Below are 6428 nucleotides of genomic sequence, written 5' to 3' on the forward strand. Positions count from 1 at the left end.
TAGTTTAATGGATCCATTCATGAGTGTTTGCCTTAGTTTTACGCTGGCTGGCAACCTAACGCAACCCTCCTCCTTTTCCGGGCTTGGGACCGGCAATGATAAGGTAAACTTATCACAGGCGGAGTTTCATGTAGGAGACTCAAAATCATAATTTCCCATCATATCTACCTTCTACATACTCCACACTTTCATCTTATTGTAAAATTTTAGAAATTTAATGTTTAGGTCCATCAATGAGCTTTGGTCAAAATTCATTGATCGAACTAATTCCAACTCCTGTAGGTTTCTACAGTGTCCTAGAATCTAAGGATACCCTCCGTTATCATCATAAAGGATTTTCAACATTAGTTAAAATGTTTAAAAAGTTTCAAAATTTATGTCAATTAAAACGAGTCTATAACTTCACGCAGGAGACTTAGAACCATAATTTCTCATTATATTTACTTTCTACACACTTCACACTCCACACTTTCACCTTATTGTAATTAAGTCTTCAAAAATCTAAGTCGTTTAGATCCATGGACTTAAAGAGTTTTGATTGGACTCATTCAACTCTTGTGGATTTATTATGTGCATTTTAATCCAAATAAGTCTTCGTTTACTGTTTTAAAGTTTTCCAATAATACTCAAAAAGATTTAAAACTTTTAAAATATTTCAGTGTTAATTTTCAAAAATTAACACCACAACGATATTGGTATTTAAGCCGTGGAGTTGATTTTTAAATACCAACCCCAAAATAATTTTTTATTTTTATTAATAAAATTAAATTTATTTTTTTATTCTTTTATAATTAGATATTAAAAAATGAAAATACTAAAAAAATATTTTAATATTTTATTAACCATCTTTAATATTTTTTAATTTTTATTAAAGTTTTAAAATTTAAAATAAAAATAAATAAATTCAGAGGATTATTTATGTCAATTAAAGTTAAATTTAATTTAAAAGAAAAGAGTAGATAAGAAAGATGTTGCATGTAAAAGAGAGAGGAAAGAGAATATATTAAATATTATATGCAAATAAAAGATGAAAGCGAAAAGAAAAATCAGAGGAGTAAAACGGTAATAAGATATGTCTGTTTAGAAAAATAAAATTTCAATTTATCTTTTGGGTATTCTCAAATTTGAAATGCACTCTTTGAAAATTTATCATTTTTTATAATATTTCTATCAAATTATAAGAGCATCAGTAACGCTCATTAATGGGGTATTAATAACACTCCTTGGGTGTTAATGGACAATGTAGAAGGGTCACTACAAAAAAATCGATCTTTAACAACACTCAAAAGACATCGGTTTTATGTCAAAACCGATGTCTTTTACTTTTTAACAACGGTTTTAACAAAAACCGATGTCTTTGAGACATCGGTTGGAGCCTACGATAACGATTTTTGGAGGCTACAACAACGGTTTTAAAACCGATGTCTATGTGCACTTTCAACAACGGTTTTTGAAGACTACGACAACGATTTGAAAACCGTTGTCTATTTGCGCTTTCAACAACGGTTTTGGAAGCTATAACAACATTTTAAAACCGATGTCTATTTGCGCTTTCAACAACGATTTTGGAAGCTATAACAACAATTTAAAACCGTTGTATATTTTCATTGTCTTTGAGAGGTTGATTGGAGACTACGACAACAGTTTTTAGAGGATACAACAACGGTTTTAAAACCGTTGTCTATGTGCGCTTTTAACAACGGTTTTTGAAGACTACGACAACGGTTTGAAAATCGTTGTCTATGTGCGCTTTCAACAACGATTTTAGAAGCTATAACAACAATTTAAAATCGTTGTCTATTTGCGCTTTCAACAACGATTTTGGAAGCTATAACAACGGTTTTGGAAGCTCCCTCCAAATATTTCTTCCACTACGCGCTTCTAAAACCCCTAGACCCGCGCTTCCAATTTCCTACACCCGGCCGACTTAACCACTGCGTGCTTGCCCTTTTAAATATTAATATAGCATATTAAATTATTTATGATAATGAATTATATTAATGAAAAATTAAATCATAATATAAAAATATTAAGTGCAATCTATTTTAATTATTGATATATTTAAATTTTATTTTGATATTTATATCAAATCCCTTTTGTATCTTTTACTTTTATCAATTTATTTTGATATTAGAAATATGATTTATCATATTTTTTAATGATATTTAATTTAAAATATAATTATAAATAATGTTTAATGATATTTATTAATATCAAAATCTATTCATCGTTTTGTATAGAACGGGTATATTATTAAAAAAAATTAAATTTTTAATTAAAATATTATATTAATCTATTTATAATAATGATAAATTTTTCATTATTTCCTTATACCCTATCCCGTCGCCCAACCTATTCGTGCCGATTCTCTAAAACCTCCTTACCGCCTCCGCCGCTAATTCCTCGCGATTCGTCTCTGCCCTTCGCCCTTCGCCAGAGCCGGCCCTGGGCCAGGGCAACAAGGGCGCCCGCCCAGGGCCCAAAACTCTAAGAGGGCCCAAAATTTTCATTAAGTGGTCTTCACAACTTAAACCCTAGCGGAAAGGAAAAAAAGTCCAGCATCCATCATCGATCGAGTTTCCAGATCTTGCCTCGCCGGCCCGTCTTCTAGCAATTTAATATTCCTCAGATCTCACCTCACTTGCGAGCGTTCTCTCGGATTGTTGCCGTTTGTTCGACTTGATCGTGGTGCTGGAAGAGAACTTGGATTCGTGCGAAGCATTCATGCTCGGATGACGCTGTAAGCTGTTCAGTGGCGTCGGTGAGCCATCGCTGCGTGGCCGCCGAGCGAGAAGGCTCTTCCGCACATGGAGGCGGAGATGCCCGCTGTTGTTCTTCTCGCTGTCTTTGTTTTCTATAATTTATCTCTCATTCTCTCTTTCTTCGGCGCAAAGTTGCCATTTGACAGTGAGTTACTCTTTGAACATTTGTTAACAATCAGATATTCTATAATCTTGAACATTTTGCAAATTTAGTTAGCCTCCACCAACAGCTTAATATGCCTAGGTTTATTCTACATGGTGGTCAACATGTTGGAAATCTGTCATAAGTCAATATTGCAACGTTACTATTATATTCTATGTAGAAACTTTAATTTCATTGTGTTATGTTGGAATTATTTCTTTTTACTGTTGAAGATCATATATTTCTTGTCTTTCTTTCTTGCATAAAGTGGTGCATGCCTTTTTTCATCCTGATTTTTGTAATTGTCGAATTGACAGGAGGTTGCTGACACAGCATTTGCCGGGCATTTTGCAGTGAACTATAACAAGTGCCCTGATGACCAGGATACAGAAGATATCACTTGATTACCACTTCAAAGTGGAGCAAGAGTCAGGATCATCTTCGTATGCCTTCTTCGGGTTTAATGGTAAGGGAAAAAACATTAGTTCTACAACTGAGAAACACTGAGGAGCAAAATTTGTTGATTATGAGTTACTTAAAATGTAATTCAGTTACATACATAAAGATTACTAGTTTACTCAATGCATTGATATATTCTGGGACCAATGAGAGCTGGAAAATTTTTGCATCTTCCATATGAGCTTATATAAGCTATAAGCTATTTCAAAGGTTTGCTGAGTATCATCAAGACCTACTACACTATGCATATACTACTCAAATATACCAGTATCAAATTAAGATTTTTTTGTTTTGTCTTAAACGTGTCGATTATCATGGCTGGTGTGCTCTGAAATCTGAATTCCATCTTTATTAGGTTGAGCAGCTGCACAAGATTTTCAAGCTTTGTGGTTCCCCTTTTGAGGAGTATTGGAAGAAGTCAAAGCTGCCACATACTACTATTTTTAAACCCCAACAACCGTACAAACGCTGCATAAAGGAGACATTTAAAGATTTCCCACCATCTTCGTTGCCACTGATTGAAACTCTTCTTGCAATTGATCCAATTGAATGTTTAACCGCAACAGCTGGTCTAAATAGTGAAGTCGGTGCCACATTATGTGAACTTGTTTAGGATCAAAAGGTATAATGTTTCTGTTTACTTTTTTCTGCTATGAAGAATATTGCAGATTGCAATAATACTAGTGTCTTAGCTGCATTAAAGAAGGGTCTCCTAACAACTATCTTCATATAACAGCTATCTACAAATAATAATTATCTTCTAACATTTATTTTGTTGTGATATGCTTCATTCTGACCCAAATAATGTATTTGAAACTTTTGCATTTTTGTTTTCTCTGTTAATATATATTTTTATACTGTAATCATTACCTGTTTTGATTTGTGCAGTTCTTTAACACTCCACCATACGCATGTGAACCATCAAGCCTCCCAAAGTATCCACCAAGCAAGGAGATGGATGCTAAACTGAGAGATGAAGAAGCAAGAAGGTATTCACAATTATTCTTACTGATTTCTTTTGTTTATTCCCAATGGATCATGGAAAATGAATCACTTCCCTTTGCCTCCTGAAATCGCCTTTTAAAATATAGTTTCCCCTATAGGCTATCTCTGTTTTGTTAAAAAAAAATATACGGTTTGTTTTGAATGAAATATATGGTCTTGCTTCTGCCGTTTAAGAAAATAATACTATATTCTGCTTGTCTGTGTAGCTTTTGGAATATGTTGTTATCTTGGAACTGCTTTTCTATGGGTGGTCAATGTACTGCGAAGACACCATCATAATGACACTCAAGATAGGGTCAAATGGTAAAACGACATAAGTAACATGGTAGCTTCTTTTTAGAAATTCAATGCTCATGCTGAAACAAAAGAAGCAAAATTGCAGGTATCTTAGTTTTTATATGTATTTATATGTACAAAACTATGTTAGTTCACTTTTTTGCATCTACATCCGTTTGCTGAAAAAGTCTCTTGCCTTTTAGGAACAGATGAGGACGAAGAGGATGATGATGATTCAGATGAGGACGAAGAGGATGATGATGAACAAGATGGCGAAGACTAGGAAGAGGACGATGGGGCTGAAGGTGATCCTTCTGAGGATGAAAACGTTGAGGGAATGTGTAATATGTTGCAAGAAGAATATTTGTGTTAGTTACTTTTGGTTATTTATAAATATTGAGGTGATTAAATATATCGGTGCTTTTCTATTTGTGATTTGTTTGGTGAATTTATAATATTATGATAATTTTGTCATCTTGCTCGATCATAATTTACAAACAACATAAAAAAAATAAGTGTTATTACAACAGTTTTAAATTCAATGACATCGGTTTGGAAGCGTTGTCGTTAAGTGATATTACATCGGTCGAAAATCGTTGCTAAAATTGATGTTAAACAGATATTACATCGGTTTTACACCGTTGCAGAACTAATGTCGTTGAGTGATATTACATCGGTCGAAAACCGTTGTTAAAATTGATGTTAAACATATATTACATCGGTTTTACACCGTTGCAAAACCGATGTCGTTGTGATATTACATCGGTCGAAAACCGTTGTTAAAATTGATGTTAAACAGATATTACATCGGTTTTACACCGTTGCGAAACCGATGTCGTTGAGTGATATTACATCGGTTTTACATCGGTTACAAACCGATGTCGTTGAGTTGTATTACATCGGTTACAAACCGATGTCTAAAATGTCAGACCTTTTACAACGCCTTCATAGACATCAGTCGATTTTCTCATAGACATCGGTTTTCCACCGATGTCTATGACTGTTTTTGTTGTAGTGTTGGTTTGCTTATCCATTTGGCTAATAGATCATTAGCATAGTTTGCTTGGTTTGATTATTACCTGATTATTTGTAAACTTGTACCAAGTTATTTAATTTTTTAAAGTAATTTTACATTTTGAAATCATTATAAATTTTGCAAGAACCTTTAACCATTATTAGGTTATAGTAGATGGTTGAACATTTGTGATGATAATATTCAATGGCAAAATTATGATTAGATTTTCTCTATATATCTAAACAATTATGGCAATAATTAGTGATCGCAAAAACTCTTAGATATATTGAGAAGAATATTTATAGCTAAGACTTGGAACCTCAACAAGCTAGTCGTCAAGATTTGTGATATCTTTTGTTTTAATGGTGAGGGCCATGTTGGCTAAACAACTTGTGAATATTGTGACTAATAGCAGTATGGAAATTGAAAGCTAGCTAATTGAATTGAAGTTCAAAGTAGACGTATAGTATAGGCTTAGTTTGGAAGTCAGTCAACTCCACAAGACTAACTTTTCAGAAAAAACATCCCAATATTATTTTTCTTCTTCTGTGGAAAATCAAGATGCATGATTGAAATTTCACATCACATTATTAAATATAACGTATACGTCTGATAAGTAATAAGGAAATTTGAGGATGATCAATCCGTTCCTTTGAAAATTTCTCACTGATTACAAAAATAAATCAACAAATACTTACAGTGGACGACCCATCAACGGCTAGCGTTCTTAGGTTAATCACCATTAAAAAAAAATTCATCTATTAATTCA

The 6428-nt window shown here is 33.2% G+C and overlaps 1 long non-coding RNA gene across 1 annotated transcript; it reads left to right on the forward strand.

The window, feature by feature from the left end:
* The first annotated feature begins 4256 nt into the window (after positions 1–4256).
* On the forward strand, positions 4257–5072 carry LOC141816974 (uncharacterized). Its single transcript, XR_012600765.1, has 3 exons — positions 4257–4352; positions 4575–4750; positions 4848–5072. It is a non-coding gene; the product is annotated as an uncharacterized LOC141816974 (long non-coding RNA).
* The last annotated feature ends 1356 nt before the right edge of the window (positions 5073–6428 follow it).

Source organism: Curcuma longa, unplaced genomic scaffold (assembly GCF_044706935.1).
Source record: "Curcuma longa cultivar G26 ecotype Majalengka, Jawa Barat unplaced genomic scaffold, ITB_CL_G26_1.1 contig_18905, whole genome shotgun sequence".
Taxonomy (NCBI): Eukaryota; Viridiplantae; Streptophyta; class Magnoliopsida; order Zingiberales; family Zingiberaceae; genus Curcuma; species Curcuma longa.